This window comes from Taudactylus pleione, unplaced genomic scaffold, assembly GCF_031769625.1.
Source record: "Taudactylus pleione unplaced genomic scaffold, aTauple2 ptg000755l, whole genome shotgun sequence".
NCBI classification, from domain to species: Eukaryota; Metazoa; Chordata; class Amphibia; order Anura; family Myobatrachidae; genus Taudactylus; species Taudactylus pleione.
Genome location: NW_028285157.1, coordinates 2,077,221 through 2,096,400, shown reverse-complemented (window position 1 = coordinate 2,096,400; position 19,180 = coordinate 2,077,221). Strand labels below are relative to the sequence as shown.

The window sequence follows — 19,180 nt, the reverse complement described above, 5'->3', positions numbered from 1 at the left end:
TTCCTGCTCTAACAGAGCAGGAAGCTCCCTACTGACATCACTGGTGATGTCAGTAGGACTGCCTACAAACAGCAGGCATTCCTTCAGGAATGCCTCCGTTTGTCCGGCCACCCCCCCACCCCACCTACATAATGGGGTGAGCTGTCGACCAACATCGACAGCCGCCGCGTTTGTAGTGGGCCCCGGAGTGAGTGAATTTGTCACTCGCTCCGGGGCTTGCACACGTGCACTGCGAGCGGTGCACGTGCGCAGGCCCTCACCAACGACCCGTTTGCGAGCGCATAGCACTTGCGAGTGGGTCTGAATGAGGGCCATAGTCTTTGCAAGAGAGGAATAAGTAGCAATCAAGTTTACATGTGTTGTGCAACTAAATACATGGGCGTGTGTCTTGGGATACGACAAGATGGCTGCTTAGACAAAATCGCCTCTGAGCGGTGAGACCTGGCACAAAGCAGCCGAACCACCTGGAGCTAGCAGCAGTGTAGCTGAAACCTCAGAGGTAGCAGTGGCGAGCAGAGTCCGACGGAGCTAGTAGCAGTGTACTAGTGAAAGATGTGCCGCTGTGACTAGGGACATAAGCGCTTACACAAAATGGCTGCTGAGCAGTGAGACTCGCCACAAAGCAGCTGAGTCTGCCAGAGCTAGCAGCAGCATAGCCATGTCCCCTGGAGCTGGCAGTGGCGTAGCCATGCCCTACAAAGGCAGCAGCAGCGTGCAGCAGTGCAGTAGAGTCCCACAGAGCTAGTAGCAGCATTCTTGTGAAATGTGTTGATGCGACAAGGGACCTGGCTGACACAATATGTCTGTGAACAACAATATGTATTATTTTAAAACACAGGACTCACAAACCAAATGACTTAGGGCCTAATTCAGACCTGCTCGTGAGCGCTGAGAGCTAGCAAGCGGGTCGATGTTGGCCAAGTGCGCATGCGCACGAGGGAGCCGGCTCTGTCGTGCGCATGCGCGAGACCCGGATAGCGACAGGCAAGCCGTCGCTATAGGTCTCGCTACAAAGGGGGCGTGCTGTCGATGGTGAGTGACAGCACGTCCCCTTTGGTGGGCGTGCTGGGGGCGTGGCTGCCCAGATGGAGGCGGTCCCATGGGAATGCCTACCATCTGGGGCAGGCCCCACTGACATCACAAGTGATGTCAGTGGGAGTGCTCTCGGCTCTGATAGAGCTGAAAGTACTCCAGGGCTTGCGGCAACGAGACCCTACCACAAGGGTCTCGTCGCAAGCCCAATGGTCGCGATGGTCTTGACCATCGCGACCATCTTCCTAGCCGCTCGCTATAGCTGTGGGGGTCACCCACAGCTATGCGAGCGGCCAGGAGGCCGCTCCAAAATTCAGAGGGATGGCCCTGATTCAGAGCGAGCGCTCTGTCAGAGCGTCCGGCTCTGAATCAGGGCCTTAATCCTTCATTTAAACCTGTATAGTAGCTTTAAAAAAAAAATTATTAAAATATAGATTTACAAAATGATATTATCCCTTTCCGGGCCTTGAACCCAAGGCGCCAGCTATGGAAAGTGCTCACTTTACCCAATCGCCCTCGCAAACCATCCATAGCAGTAGCCATACCTATTCTGTATGTCATGTTAAGTGTGCGTCCTTACACCAAGTAACGTGTACAATACAATTCAATAGTGGTTTAGAGTCTAATGCAGCTGGATGGCATAACATAAAGATGAAGGGATGAGGAAAGTGCGGAACAATACATAAAGCACAGATGGTGTAATGGTTAGCATTACTGCCTCACAGCACTGAGGTCGTGGGTTCGATTCCCACTATAGTCTTACCTGTGTGGAGTTTGTATATTCTCCCTGTACTTGCATGGGTTTCCTCCAGGTACTCTGATTTCCCCCCTCATTACAAAAATATACTGGTAGGTTAATTGGCTCCCAACAAAAATTAATCCTATGTTGTGTGTGTATGCATGTGATAGGGATATGCTGTAGATTGAAACTAACAGAAAAAAGATCTCGCACCAATATATATATAAATATGTTATATCAAGAGAAATCAAATATATTTCTTATTATTTCTAAGCCCAACTCCATATATATTATATTACTTATATGATACTTATATAAATATGAAAGTGCTACCTTGGAATCCTATAATCAACATAGATTAAAGAAAACAAAAGAAAAGATAGGAATTACATTGTGCACTGATGGGGTCTAAGTATTTTCAGTTGCAAATGTTTCTCTGAATTCTATTAAAACATCACTTTTATTGAGTATGATTAAAATAGTAATTGTTAGGTCCGAAAAGTTGGCGAAATATTATTAAAACAAATAGATACAGTAAGAATGTGTATACATATGTAGAAAATTGAAAGAAGGTGATTAAAATTCCACCTGACGCCGGACTGCTACACGTTGTTAAGTCTAATGTATATCCGGTACTAGGATAGGATGACTTATAATGTATTAATAAAATTAAATGGTATCAATATTAAATTGTAAAGTTGATCACAAGTGGGGGATGTATTCTTTTTTGTCAGTGTTCTTAAGTTGTTCGCATCCAGAGCTTGTCAGTACCTGGATTACATATATATTATGCTTTAAGTATGTGGCATTCATAGATCGCTTAATACATACTGTGAGATTAATCACAAGTGGGAGATGTATTCTTTTTGTCAGTGTTTATAAGCTGTTCACATCCAGAGCTCATCAGCATCTGGATTACAGTCTGGGTAGACTTTAATCACAATGTCCACTCTCCCCACATTAGCGGTACTATTAAACAGTATGACCGCTTTCAGCATCACTCCTTGTTTAGCATACAAGTCCCCTAGTACTCGGTATGAATATGTATAATATTTGGATCAATAACGTGTCTAGCATATGATAGTACTACAGTCCGGCGGCAGCGTGCTTGCCGACGCGCGTTTCGCCGATAGCTGCTTTATCGAGGCAGTGCAACCAGAGTATCTGCTGTGTTCTGCTTATATCCCCCCTAACTGAATCTTATAGGTCAGTTTGAATCTGCCTCTTTCTGGTGCCGTTCTGATTGGTTCTCCTGCGGGCTCTATGATGTAATGCTCCATCCAGTTAATTAATTAAAAACGAAGGTGTTTCACAATAGCGTATGATGTTATCAATATTTACAAAGTTTAAATATGATCTCAACATAATAGTTATTATCTTAAGATAATCGCGATGTTACTTTCTTTTTATATCTCTTTAGGATGGTGAGATATAGAGGTATATTAAACATAATGCCCTTATTAATTGAATAAAAGCCTGATTCATCTGAAATGTTTGTTAAATATCTATTCAATCTTTATTAAAGCAGTCATATGTCTATTATATGACAGATATAAGTATCTGTGGTTTTATTAATGTGTATCTAGATCTATATTGCCTTTCCATACACTCTCTTACATATATTAATCCCCTAATTGACATCTTTAAGTCTTATTTAAACCCCAAATCTCTGTTGTCACTAAGGGAATATTCGTGACATTTTATAGTGATGATGTCATTTAAGTTCAAATATATATATATATTTACTTATATATATCAATGAACATATTTTATCCATGATGTGGAAAAATGAATTTATAGATTTCATGATATTATAATGATTAAACCCACATTATCATTAGTACTACATATTTATTATAGCCAAAAAGGACTAAAGAAAATGAAGAAAGGAGTGGGGTATTCAGAAGTGAAAAACATTAAGGAGGGGAAGGATTTGGATCAAAAATATCAAATAAATATTTATGGTGTTAAAAATATTAATATTATAAAGTTATCCAAATAAAGTCTATGCAAATTAGAATGGATTGACCTAATAAATTAGTGTTACCATTAAAGAAAATCTACCTTCCTAACTATCCAAATTCCTAGTTATTACATTAATATATTGAATCTATTTAGATAATAAATACATGGATCTATATAAAAATTCAAAAAGGCTTATTAAATATATTGTTAGTGAAAAAAGTGTAAGTGAGTAATAGACCTGTGTAATAAAGTATAGTGACAATAATACATTAATATATATATATATATATATTAAAAATAAGATGTTAGTGCAATCATACCTAGTCTTATTAGATTTGCATTAAAGTAATCTATTAATGTGATGAATACAACCACAAAAACAAAAACAAAAAACTTAAAACAATAACAGCAATATAAAATATATATCAAACTTAGAAAAAAGTGTGTTATGTGTGAATGGGTGTCAACCTAATTTATAGAGTGAAAATAATAAATTTGTGTGTGTTAATACAGTCTCTTTAATATAGTATAGACATGCTCCTGTGCTTAATACGTTTGTAAAGATGGGTCATAATATCTATTGTGTATTATTCTAATAGATTCCCAGACAAAAGGTTAGATATTTCTAGTACATTAAAGACCATGTTTTGATGTCAATAGTAGTATATAGTCTAATTATTTATAAAAGGCTCCAAAATGATTCTGTTCGTTCAAGCCGTCCACACAGTTCATGAGGAATATCATCCTGGATTCTTTATTGATATCCCCTCCTCTTATTTCTAATTTGATTCTTTCTATACCATAAGCTTTCAGATGGTTCGGATCACTATCATGTTTTTTTAAAAAATGTTTGGCTACACTGGTAAGTGGCTTGAATTTTGTTACATCTGTTCTGGCATTCTTTATATTCCGAACATGTTCTGATATTCTTTGTCTCATTTGTCTTTTGGTCATGCCAATATAATTCAAGCCACATGTACAGAATAGACAATAAATCACACCTATCGTTTTACAGTTAATATAGTCTTTTATCTCGATTTCTTGTCCAAATCTGTCAATTATTTTATTCTTAGGTGTTATATATTTGCATGTGGTACAATTTCCACATTTATGACATCCTGTTAGAATGGTTTCATGGTACTTTTGTTTATTTAAGTGATTATGTACCAATCTTTTTTGTAGGTTAGCAGATCTCCGCCAACTGACATCAGTCCTATTCCCAAGTACCTTCTCCAGATCCCTGTCCGTGGTAAGTATATTCCAATGTTTTTGTAGAATATCTTTTATCTGTTTCCATTCATTCCAAAATGTACTGATGAATCTAACTTTATTATCACTTGTTTTTGCTTGTTTATTCGGGAAAATGAGTGTTTCTCTATTTTTCTTTTTTGCTTCATAATATCCTGATTTAATGGTCTTCTTGCTGTACCCTCTTCTCTGTAATCTTCTTGTTAGTTCTTTTGATCTTTCTTCAAACGTTGTTATCTCAGTACAGTTTCGTTGGGTTCTTAAAAACTCTCCTTTGGGTATGCCCTTGATGGTAGCCGGGAAATGGGAACTACTGGCATGGAGAATGCTGTTGGTCACTGTTTTTTTTACGGAACATATCCGTAATTATCTGTCCTTCCTCTGTTATTTTAATTTTTAAATCTAGGAAGGTTACCATTTCTTGGCTTATTTCACTGGTAAGTTTCAGATTGATTTCATTATGATTTAGAGTGGTGATAAATTCCATCAGTTTCTCTTTCGTGCCTTCCCATATAATCAAAATATCATCGATATATTGAAATGAAGATGTTATGTGGTCGGTATATCCTTCGTTCCTCCATGAGAAAACCATTTCTTTTTCCCACCACCCGAGGTATAGATTGGCATACGTTGGTGCACAAGTTGTGCCCATCGCTGTACCTCGGGTTTGTAGATAGTATCTCTCGTTAAAAGTGAAATTTTTTTTCGTTAGAATAAATTCCAAAAGTTGTAAAATGAAACCATCCAATTCTCTATCTTCTCTCATATTCAGGAAGTATTTAACAGCCTTTAAACCGTTCTTATGGTTAATGCTTGTATATAGCGATATTATCTTAAGATAATAACTATTATGTTGAGATCATATTTAAACTTTGTAAATATTGATAACATCATACGCTATTGTGAAACACCTTCGTTTTTAATTAATTAACTGGACGGAGCATTACATCATAGAGCCCGCAGGAGAACCAATCAGAATGGCACCAGAGAGAGGCAGATTCAAACTGACCTATAAGATTCAGTTAGGGGGGATATAAGCAGAACACGGCAGATACTCTGGTTGCACTGCCTCGATAAAGCAGCTATCAGCGAAATGCGCGTCGGCAAGCACGCTGCCGCCGGACTGTAGTACTATCATATGCTAGACACGTTATTGATCCAAATATTATACATATTCATACCGAGTACTAGGGGACTTGTATGCTAAACAAGGAGTGATGCTGAAAGCGGTCATACTGTTTTATAGTACCGCTAATGTGGGGAGAGTGGACATTGTGATTAAAGTCTACCCAGACTGTTCCGTTTAAATACTCTGGTGCACATTGCTTTGTCAACCTAGAGTGTTTGCTACAACATTGCTACATTCAAGTGCACATAATATTGAACTGCAAGAGGATGTACAGTGTTAATAAGTGTTAATAAGTATTAAGTCACTGGCAACATAATAGTGATACTATCATTATACTATCACTGACTTGAAGATTTGTGATTGTGAGAGACAAATATATGAAAGCAGATTTATTTGCCAACATAAGGCTATTATATTATAGGATTAACCATTTAAAATCCAATGAGAACCATTATTGTATAATTATAAAATTAGTAGTCGGTCACACCTCACAGTATGTATTAAGCGATCTATGAATGCCATATACTCAAAGTGTAATATATATGTAATCCAGATGCTGACGAGCTCTGGATGTGAACAGCTTATAAACACTGACAAAAAGAATACATCTCCCACTTGTGATTAATCTCACAGTATGTATTAAGCGATCTATGAATGCCACATACTTAAAGCATAATATATATGTAATCCAGGTACTGACAAGCTCTGGATGCGAACAACTTAAGAACACTGACAAAAAAGAATACATCCCCCACTTGTGACCAACTTTACAATTTAACATTGATACAATTTAATTTTATTAATACATTATAAGTCATCCTATCCTAGTACCGGATAAACATTAGACTTAACAACGTGTAGCAGTCCGGCGTCAGGTGGAATTTTAATCACCTTCTTTCAATTTTCTACATATGTATACACATTCTTACTGTATCTATTTGTTTTAATAATATTTCGCCAACTTTTCGGACCTAACGATTACTATTTTAATCATACTCAATAAAAGTGATGTTTTAATAGATTTCAGAGAAACATTTGCAACTGAAAATACTTAGACCCCATCAGTGCACAATGTAAATCCTATCTTTCTTTTGTTTTCTTTAATATATACTGTAGATTGTAAGCACCACTGGGCAGAGACTGATGTCAATGTCCAGATTTCTTTGTAAACTGCTGTGGAATATGTGTGTGCTATATAAATTAACTGGTAATACAAAAAGTTGAGCAGAGTACTTTAAGAGTATTTAGCCTGAAATTATCTCTCTTTATGAAAAACTGCCAGTGCGTCTTCATGTACCGACAGTATACGCTTCAGGCAACCTTTAGGGCTTTAGATTAACTTTAACCCCCTGGGTCAGTGACTATGTCATGTTTGATGTCCGTGGTTTTTCCTGGCAGGTCAGAAAACAGTACCCTATTTCTGATCAAAACTTCCTTGACCTCCTGCTGTTGACTGGCTGACAGGATTTTTGTCACTGTCACTTCGGGTACCACGGGACCTGGGTTTACAGGAGGGGCTTGGATGGCTGACAGTGCTGCTCTATCCTTCCAGGGTTTTATCAGGTTCACATGATATATCTATTCTGGTTTTCTTTTCCCTGGCTGGTAAACTTTATAGTTGACCTGTCCCACTTTTTCTAAGATCTCAAAGGGCCCTTGCCACTTACAGTAGCCAACAGTTTACTTTCTACCATGGGAACGAACACCAACACTCTGTCCCCAGGAGCAAAGTTTCTTAACCATGCATTGCGGTTATATACCCTCTGCTGTGCTAGTTGGGCCTGTTCCAAGTGCTCCTTAACTATCGGCACTACAGCCACAATTCTCTCTTGCATCTGGGAAACATGTTCAATCACTGTTTTATAAGGACTGGACTGCCCTTCCCACGTCTCCTTGGCAATGTCTAGTAACCCTCTTGGATGTCTCCCATATAACAAGTCGAAAGGTGAAAACCTGGTGAAGGATTGGGGAACCTCTCTTATGGCCAACAGCCGATAAGGCAACAAATAAACCCAACCTTTACCATCTTTGTCGACTACTTTCCTTAACATATGCTTTAAGGTCTTGTTAAACCTCTCGACTAAACCATCGGTTTGGGGGTGATAAACCGAGGTCCTTAACTGGTTAACCTTAAAAAAGAGGCACAACTCCTTCATAACTTTTGACATGAACGGGGTACCCTGGTCAGTTAGTATCTTTTTAGGTATTCCCAACCTGCTAAAAACATGGACCAGCTCTCTAGCAATGGACTTGGTTGACATATTGCATAGTGGTATCGCTTCCGGGTATCTGGTAGCATAATCCAGAATTACCAGAATATATTGATGTCCCCAAGCAGACTTCAACAAGGGTCCCACCAAGTCCATAGCTATTCTTTCAAATGGCACCTCTATAATTGGTAGTGGGACTAGAGGACTTTTGAAATGTGGTCTGGGAGCATGATATTGGCATTCAGGGCAGGAGGCGCAAAAGTCAGATACGTCTTTATGGGCACCGGGCCAAAAAAACCTCTGCACGATTCGCTCAGTGGTTTTCTCTACCCCTAGGTGGCCTGTCGTTATATGACCATGGGCCAGATCTAACACCGTTCTCCTGTAAGCTTTGGGGACTATTAATTGTTCCACAATCTCCTCCCCTTTCTTAGTCATCTGATACAACAGATCCTGACATATTACCATGTGAGGATACGTCAAGGGACTATCGGGAGCTATGGGTTTACCATTGACCACCTTGACATTCTCCCTGGCTTTCACCAGAGTAGGGTCATTTAACTGCTCTACTGCTCTCTTCTGGCCTCTAAATCCGGTAGACAATCACTTGGCGAGCCACTATCACGCTCCGTATTCTCTAGTTCGCCAATCATGCTAGAAAATGGGAACATCTCTGACTCTGCCACTACATCAGTCACCCTTTCAGATGAGGCATTGTGATTTACCACTGTGCAAAACTGGCTTTCCCACAACTTCCAGAAGTGAGCAATGTGTCTTCCCAATATCACATCATACATTAAGCCCGGTACCAAACCCACAGAGACTACTGCAGAACCACATGGCGTCTCGATGTTCACTTCAGCAGTAATATAATACCGAGTATCCCCATGTATGCATGTAAAACCAACAGTTTTTCCCTTATGCTTCGAAGGGTTCACAGAAAAAAAGAGATTTGCCCCCCAGCACACTGCAGCAAAAACAATACTTAAATCCTACATGATAATAGAGATTTAGAGGTATTAGTTACATACATTTGCAAATATATGAATAAGCACCAGGCCAATCGTCATTTCATTAACACTTATTGATTTATCCTTACACATCTTTTCTTTACACTTCACTATCCCCTTTTTCCCTTTTTCGTGTGAACCCCTGGGGATGGCCCCTGGCTGGAATTTTTTTGGGGTGCCTTGCTTCTCGGACGTGAACCCCTTAATGTTAGGGATGCCAGTATAGAGGAGCCTTGACAATTGGCCTGGCGCTTATTCATATATTTGCAAATGTATGTAACTAATACCTCTAAATCTCTATTATCATGTTGGATTTAAGTATTGTTTTTGCTGCAGTGTGCTGGGGGGCAAATCTCTTTTTTTCTGTGTTCAGTGTAAACCCTGCCCTTTACAAGCACCTGTGTTATGCAATTAAGCTGATTTGAGCAACTACCATATTTTTTTGCAGTTTGGAGAGGCATGAAGGGAGTCAGCATTAGTAGGATGTTCTGATCCTTATAGTGCCATGTGGAGGTTTTTTGGGGTACCTCCAAGGTAAGTTAGCTCTCAGCTTATATATGTACTGTTATCATGCAGTACACCAATTGTAATTATATAACCCAGAGTGGGTGCTACCATTATGTAGCAATAATTATTTTGGGGTGAGCGTTTGGGAGTGGGGCCCCCGGGGGGGTTCTGACTGGGCCTTTCACATGGCATCACCACTTAATTCACATAGATTACTTTTATCACTTCTCTATTTGTTTGTATATTATTAATGTAATTTTAATTCTTTCTCATTTCATTAACACTTATTGATTTATCCTTACACATCTTTTCTTTACACTTCACTATCACCTTTTTCCCTTTTTCATGTGATGCCCTGAGGATGACCCTTGGCTGGAATTTTTTTGGGGTGCCTTGCTTCTCAGACGTGAACCCCTTAATGTTAGGGACACCAGTATAGAGGAGCCTTGACGATTGGCCTGGCACTTATTCATATATTTGAAAATGTATTTAACTAATACCTCTGAATTGCTATTATCATGTAGGATTTAAGTATTGTTTTTGCTGCAGTGTGCTGGGGGGCAAATCTATTTGTATACCTGTGTTATGCAATTAAGCTGATTTGAGCAACTACCATATTTTTTTGCTTCAAAGGGTTCACCAGCTCAGTTCTCAAAAGTGTAACCAGGCTACCAGAGTCTAACAGAGCCTCTACTCGGTTGCCTTCCACAGTGAGTACACACAGGTGTTTATCTGTCTCAGTCTGCCGGTCAGCAGTACAGGCTGGCTGTGCAAAGAAAGACACCCTGCGGTTGACAGAAGCAGTATCACATTGCATGGGCTCAGAGGTAAGTGAACAATTAGCTGCAATATGGCCAAAGCCACCACATCGGAAACATTGAGTCATATTAATGTCTAGTCTGTTGTGGGGTAGAAACCTTCCTGGACTGGCAGGCCTGTCTTAAAGTTCCACACCCTCAGTCTTAGGCACATTCCACCGCCCAGCACCCTTCTCCCCAGGAACAGTCTTACCATTGTTGATGGGAGTTTGCTGATGCACCATTGGGGCTTGGTGGGGCAGACTCATCAGCTCCTCAGCCCTCACGTACCTCTCCACCAGTTCAACTAACTGGTCTGCGGACTTAGGGTCGGCATGGCTCACCCACTTGCGCAAGGATGCAGGTAGGGATCGCAGATACCGATCCATCACGACTTGTCCGACGATTTGTGGTCCTGTCAGCATCTCGGGCTGTAGCCACTTGGTGGATAGATTGATGAGGTCGTGCATCTGTGAGCGCAGAGGTCTGTCCATTTGGAACTCCCAGTGGTGGACTTGTTGGGCACGAACAAAAGGTGGTCACTCCCAAGCGAGTTCGGATCTCCTGTTTTTATTTCACATAGTCCTTAGCATCAGCCAGGCATACATTGTAATAGGCCTTTTGTGGCTCCCCAGACAGGAAAGGTGCCACCAGACTTGCCCATTGCTCCTTGGGCCAACTCTCCCTTTTGGCTGTTCTCTCAAATGCGGTGAGATATGCCTCCACATCATCGCCCAAAGTCATCTTTTGTAGGAAGTGACTGGCTCGTATGGAGTGAGTGGTGGTGGGAGGACCAGTGTGGGGCATCTCCAGACCGGGAGGCCAGGTGCTGTACCACCTCCTTAAAAGCCTGGCGGGTTTCCTCGAGGGTAACTTGTTGCTGCCTCTGGGCTGTCTCCAAGGCCAACAGTTGCACCCGGGTGGACTCTTGCTGAGCTCTGGTAGCTTCCTGCTGATCGGCCGTAGCTTGAAGCAAGGCTTTTACAACGTCCTCCATTTTATCTCCAGGTGCTGTTTGGAAGCTGAACCTTCCCTCTCTGAGCATTGGCTGCACCTACAGGGATTCAATAATCACGTGTCTGCCCCTTTAAATTTTAAAGGACAAATTTTCCTTGCTGCACTTTTCAGTGTGTGCCTGCATTCTCCACCAATTGTAACACAACCGGATTAGGGGTCCTTCTCCTGGGGTAGATGGACTCCCTCTTCACACACACAGCAGCCAGAATGATTAGTACACCAGTCTGGGGTCTTGTACTAGCTGGTCGGTAACAGTCTTTATTGTGCAACGTAAAAGGAAAACAAAACATAAAAATAAACGCCAGCCCGTCTGGGCGCTAACTAGACAAGAGGTTCCCTCTCTAAAGAAATGTGGGGCCTACTGCCTCCACCATCAACATAAGCGTATGCACAACACTTACAGGTAGTTTTCACCAAGTGTCTCTGAACCAGCCAGTCTGCTTGCTCTCCCAGGTATGAGACACTAGCTTACAATTACACACAGCCTATATCAATCAGTTCCAGCTCCTGACCCTAATGAGCCTGCTAACAGGCCAAAAAGGCCAAAACCTGGAGTGGCCTGTGGATGGAGCCCTCCCTCTCCTCCTCACATCCACACCCCCAAGACCCAAACCGGTTTTCAAAAAGTCGACACTCGAATCTGCAGACTTTTCTCTTGGGGTTTTTTAGAACACACAGGTCAGAAACCTAGGAGAAATTTATCTACCACTGACCACTTTACCAGTGTTCCTATCACAATATATATAATGTATGTATGTATATATGTATATAGACACACACACATCAGGCAGGCTGCCTGATGTATGTTTGCATGTGTATATATATAATATATATATATAATATATATATATATATATATATGTGTTAAAATATATACGTACATAGATGTGTATATATATGCATGTGTGTATGTATGATAAAAGTTGTGTATATATGTATATATATTTATTTATATATACATACACAACTTTTATCGAAGGGGACCCCCACACGTTTGTTGCCCAGGGGCCCCCATAGTCCTTAATCCGGCCCTGCAGATGTGTATTCTTATAAAACACGAGCCTCACACAGCAAATGTTTTAATCATTTATTTAATCCTGTATTATAGATTAAAAAAAATTAAATACTGATTTACAAAATACCATTGTCCCTTTCCGGGCTTCAAACCCACAGCACCAGCTATAGAAAGCACTCACCTTACCCACTCCACCATGCAACCCAGCCATAGCAACTGTTACACCTATTGTGTATGTCACGTTAAGCGTGCGTCTTTACACCAAGTAACGTGAACAATACAAAGACAATAGCGGTTTAGAGTCTATTGCAGCTGCGTGGCACAAAATAGAAATGAAGGTATGAGGAAAGTGTGGAGCAATACATAAAGTTGAGCAGAGTACTTTAAGAGTATTGAACCTGAAATGGTTTCTCTTTATGAAATACTGTACCAACAGTATACAGTACAGATGGCCCGTAATGAGTACAATGTGTTAAGTACTGCAAAGTACCTTAAAAATGTTGCACTTGAATTGATCCGTCTTTATGAAATGATGAGCGTGCATCTTCACACCAATGCAGATATATATTCTTATAAATCACAGGACTCACACAAAAAAAATTTATCCTTTATAACAGTCAACTGCAGCTCTGGATTCATGACAAAACACAGTTCAGTAATACTGTATAAACTGACTGACTGACTGTGTCGCATGCGCAGTGCAGTTTAGGAAAAGCAACATCTGGGGGAAAATTTTCTAAAGTTCAATTTGAGATACATTTTTATGAATCTCTTTAATCTCCTGAGGGCCTGATTCAGACTTGCTCGCTGGATATGTTCGCACACAGCCATTAGCTGCCAAAGTATGCAAATCCCACGATCACAAGGAAAGGCATTAGCACGCCCGCTATGTCTTGGCGTGCGATCACGGTGTGTATTTAGACGTCCACCAACCTGTCTTAAGACGCCCGCTATCCCTTAGTTAAACATGTCATCTCCAGGAAGTGTATGCAATCTGTAACATCGAGTACCATTGGAACCATATGCAGCACTTGTGGCTGACCATACCCTACCGCAAGTATTATGACGCTGCATCTTAATTATGCACGCCTCTGAAACAGCGTTAAGATGATCAGACACACCTGCGTTCGTACCACCACTCCCCCGTTTCTTTTGACCAACCCCTGTTACCACCCACAAATGGCTCGTCCTGTCACTCAATCTAGCGAGGTGTCTGTGTACAAGGGGCGATTGCTTATACGCATGCGCAGATTGCAAACATCGGCAGGCTACGTGCGAACACAGCCTAGGGAATGAGTCTGAATTAGGCCTTGAAATCGAACAGCAAAATTCCTTAGTAAATCTCAAATTTACTAAGATTCTATTTTGCATTCGATTTTCAAATTGAATTCGATCTTGTTTCAGTTTAAGAAGGGATTTGATGTTCGATTTTGCATGTTCATGTGCAAATTGAACACCAAATTCAACTCCAAAATGAACTTCAAATCCCCAAATGAATAGAAGAGCTTCATGGTTTCATTTTCAGCATGAGCAGTTCTATATGACACCGATACATGCATACATCAGTGAGATGCATGCATGTATCTTAGTGTAAAAAGCTTAAGACGTCTATTTACTAAGCAGTGTTAGGAGACAGAGTGAAAAGTGATACGTCTGTTATAAGGTGCCAGCAAATCAGCTCCCAACTGTCATTTTTCAAACACAGCCTGTGAGATGGCAGTTGGGAGCGGATTGGCTGGCAACTTATCACAAACTTATCACTTTCCAACCATTTGGTCTGTGGAAGCTGCCTCGGCCTTTCAACTTCTGAAACAGGCGTTCATCTCTGCCCCTGTATTGAAACAGCCGGATTTAACATGACCCTTCATTCTGGAGGTCGATGCCTCTTCTGAGGGAGTTGGAGCTGTCATCTCTCAACGTTTTGAAGATGGAAAACTCCATCCTTGTGGATTTTATTCCCGGAAATTTCTACCAGCGGAGAGGAATTATTCCATCGGTGACCAAGAGTTACTCACCTTGAAATTGGCTCTCGAGGAATGGCGATATCTTCTGGAAGGGGCTCTATACACAGACCACAAGAATTTACTTTATTTAAAATCTGCTAACTGTTTGAATCCTCGGCAGGCCAGATGGGCGATGTTCTTCTCTAGGTTCAACTACAACCTCTCCTATCATCCCGGATCACAAAATTGTAAAGCTGACGCTCTTTCTCGTTCCATGGAAAGTGATTCCAAGCAGCTTCCTGAGCAGTGTCATCCCATCCTGGACCCAACGTCCTTTGCTACTGTCGGAAAAACGTTCATTGCATCTCATCTCCGCAAAAAGTTGTTACAGTGGGCACATGTGTCTCATTTCTCTGGACACTATGGTATTGAGAAAACTCTTGAATTCGTTCAGCGATCTTATTGGTGGCCTTCAATGAAAGCGGACATTGTCTCCTATATTTCTTCATGTGTGAAGTGTGCCCAGCACAAAGTACCTCGGCAGGCTCCTTCCGGACAACTCCAACCATTGGCCGTCCCTTTCCAGCCATGGACACACTTGTCGATGGATTTCATCACTGACCTTGCTCCATCTCGGGGTCACATCACAATCTGGGTTATTGTGGACAGGTTTTCTAAAATGGCCCACTTTGTACCCCTTACTGGGCTTCTGTCTGCATCATAAAGGAGATCTTTCAACTTCATGGTCTACCACAAGAAATCATCTCTGACAGAGGTGTACAGTTCGTGGCAAAATTTTGGAGGTCACTCTGTTCAGCCCTTTGGGTGAAACTCGAGTTCTCCACCGCTTATTATCCTCAGACTAATGGACAGACCGAAAGGGTCAATCAGTATTTGGAACAGTTCCTTCGCACCTTCATCTCCTCCTCCCAAGATGATTGGATTGAGCTTCTCCCTTGGGCTGAATTCGCTCACAACAATCAGTATCATACATCCACAGATTCAACTCTGTTTCTTACAGTCTTTGGCCTTCATCCTCGGATTCCCGACTTCCCTTTACTCCTGGCTCTGGATGTGCCTGCTGCCAAAGCATCCCTTCAACAATTCTCTAACATTTGGAGAAGGATTCACTCCGCTCTCACTAAAGCATCAGCCCGGTATAAGAAATTTGCTGACCACAGAAGATGAGCCATTCCAAGTCTTGAAACTGGAGATATGGTCTGGCTTTCCACTCGAAACCTCAGACTCCGAGTACCGAGTGCCCATGTGACGCGATCTCCTCCAATGAACATCCAGCGCTCCCTATAAAAGGATCTTCACTTCTCCCAGTAAGTTGCCAGTGCAACAAGTGCCCTAGGTTAACTAATGAGCCTCACCACTGTGCTCCATAGGTGTTGTTGCTGCTCCAAGTAGCTTCCATGCTACCACCATCTGCATATGGCTACCCAGCCACTCCAAGTAGTGTCCGAGCTACCACCGTCTCCATATGGCTACCAAGCCACTCCAAGTAGCTTCCACGCTACCACCATCTCCACACGGCTACCCAGCCACTCCAAGTAGCTTCCACACTACCACAATCTCCACACGGCTACCCAGCCACTCCAAGTAGCTTCCACACTGCCACCATCTCCATACGGCTACCCATCCGCTCCAAGTAGCTTCCACACTACCACCATCTCCATATGGTGTCTACCCAGCCGCTCCAAGTAGCGTCCGAGCTACCACTGTCTCCATACGGCTACCCAGCCACTCCAAGTAGCTTCCACACTACCACCATCTCCATACGGCTACCCAGCCACTCCAAGTAGCTTCCACACTACCACCATCTCTATTCGGCTACTCAGCCGCTCCAAGTAGTGCCCGACCTACCACCGTCACTCTACAGCTCCTTAGCCGCATCCAGCAGCCCGTCCTGCCATCTTTACCATACGGCTCCTTAGCCGCACCTAGCAGTCCGTGCTTCCACCATCCACTACACAGCTTTCCAACCGCATCAAGCAACTCCTGTGCTATATCAATCCTCTACCAGTCTTCTGCATCCTCTCATGCGGAGGAACTTCATCAAACCTAGTCTCCTCCAGCGAGCATCCGAGCTGAGTAATACAGGTCCAAGGCCCAGCCCGGGAACACAGTCGCAGAATCCCACGACCCTGACAATTACCCCTGACCACTAGTCAGCCCAGGCCGGGGATCCCTGGGGAGTTGGGGATCCCCCATAAAGGGGTACGACTCTTCAGGTCACCCCAGGACTAGGCTGGTAGCCCGGGGCTATGCCCGGTACCCGTGGGTGGTGTGTGCTGGGTTGATAGTGTAATAGCATAGTGTAAAATTACAAGTGTCAACATTGTCTTTACCAGTAGAACTGCAGGTCCCAGCAAGCCTCCCCCACATGCTGGTACTTAGAGAACCACAAGTACCACCATGCAGGGCTTTAAGGGCCCGCTGGTACCTGTAGTTCACCTGTAAAGAAATGTTAAAAGAAAGACAAGATACACACACCGTGACAGTATACGTTTAATATATACATACACTCACACATACTCACCTACAATACCTGGACAGGTCCACTTCTCCATGTAGGCATCCTTCTTAAAAATAAAAAAAATTAAAATACAGACCTACGTACTCAGTACCATCCTCAAAGGATGGTACCTCCCGACTGATGGGCTCAGACGTGGCATTTCCCTTTGAAGTGCCGTGGCTGAGTGTTCATTGGCTCTCTCAGCCAATGAACGGCTCCCACCATTTAAGTCAATAGTGAGAGCCGCAGGGTTACTAAAGGTTAATTGATGTGTGGTGTTTTCATTCATATCAGACCTTTGGTTTATGAGTGAAAACTCACACCAATATAATCTGTGTGTAGGTGCCTGTGTAAAGGCATTTTTAGTTTAGTGTGAATCCGTAAGCACACAAGTGCATCTGCAGCTGTATTAATTAATGTTGCCTCTGACCTCTTTCTACTAAAAAGGTAAAAACAGCGCCTGAATAATTTTTGTATTTATACTTACAATGAAAAATGTGCCAACTCTACTTTATCGTATTTCAATAATTTTATTTATGTTCCGCTTCGCAAAATTGGATACACTTACTCCATCTTTGCAGGAGACACCATCACTCAGCACTAATCCCCACTGAATATGCTAACCTATCCTCATCTGCAAAAGTCACCATGTTGCTCCAAAAATCTATACTCCCTGGTACAAATCTAAGCATCCTTGAGCATATTTGGGTGCACTTTGGATGCAAAACTACTTTTTCACTGTTGAGCTGTCATTTGCACTTCGTAGCCAGCCATTACAGAAGAGAAATTAATAATAATTCAAACTTAAATGGCTTTATTATGAAATTCAAATTCATTTGCAGATGTGTATCCCAGAGGTGTGCTGCTGTTCAGTTTATTCAGCCCTATTAAACTCTTTTCTTGTACAACTTAAACTTCATGTACTCAACCCACCCAAATGTAGGCAGTGTACTGAAAAGTCTTGTGAGGATTAAACATAGTTGAAAGAAGTGTAGGACAATAGAGGTCTAGTTTGAGGAGAATAATTCTATGCTATTGCCTTCTCTCTTAACCTTTCATGACTGCTGTATGACTACATACATTGTGGCAAAAGCTGTTAGTATCTGACAGGACTAAGATAGGCTGGGTCTTGTACAAAATGTCAATAGGGACAGTGTCTACATTAAAAATGTTGACACCATAATTGTAGCAGTGCGTCAAAGCCCAGAGCTCACTTACCGAGTCCAGCAGCCCTGGGCTCCCCCTGTGACAAGCAGGCAGCTGCAGATCCCTAAGAGCACACACGTCAACCTGCTTGGAATTTAAAGTGAAAGCATGTTCTGGACATGACGTCATGTTCGGCACCAAATTCAATCAACCTATAAATGGGAGACTGAGCACAAACAAATGCCAGAGCATTAGGTACAGCGTTCCTGCCTCTCAGCTATTTTGCTGATTCTATTTGACCTGGTCCTGACCTTAGCATTCTGCATTAGTTTTTGTAATGTGCTATCACCATGACTACTGCACCTTTCCAGTTCCATTCAGCCTCTTAGTCCTGGCCTACCTGCTACATACAGGGAACCTAGGCAGAGGGCCTTGTGGGGGATCCTTGGTTAAAAACCCTGCACTTAATACTCTTCCCCACTATTCTGTGTATTAATCAATCCACTAGTACAGGTCAGCATCCATTATCTATCCTCGAGATGTGACAGTATACTCTGGCCTATGAATTCCGCTGGTAAACCTTGATCAAAGGAGCTTCTGGACTATCTCTTCACCAGAGTGGAGAAACAGGAACAGTCCCAGTCCCAGACAATGCAGTGCCTGCAGGCACTTATGCAATGGGTTGATGCATTACAGCCTCCTCAAGTACAACATACACTGCTTGCTGCAGAGCCTAATCAAGCTGCATGGGTATTTTCTCCACTAGAAAGCCCCAACCCTAAAAATTTTATGGGGTCCCCAAAAGTTGTCGGGGGTTCCTAAAGCAGTGCTCAATTCAGTTTAAGGTACAGGTGGATAGTTTTTCCTCCAAAAGAACCAAAGTGGTTGTTTGATCTCTTTA

At 42.2% G+C, this 19,180-nt stretch overlaps 1 long non-coding RNA gene across 1 annotated transcript in view; it reads left to right on the top strand.

The window, feature by feature from the left end:
* The window catches only part of LOC148477056 (uncharacterized), a 44,222-nt gene that overhangs the window by 22,317 nt on the left and 2,725 nt on the right, over positions 1 to 19,180 (top strand). The window contains exon 2 of the long non-coding RNA XR_015872568.1: positions 4,919 to 4,985. This is a non-coding gene — a long non-coding RNA (uncharacterized LOC148477056). The remainder of the gene's footprint in view (positions 1 to 4,918; positions 4,986 to 19,180) is intronic.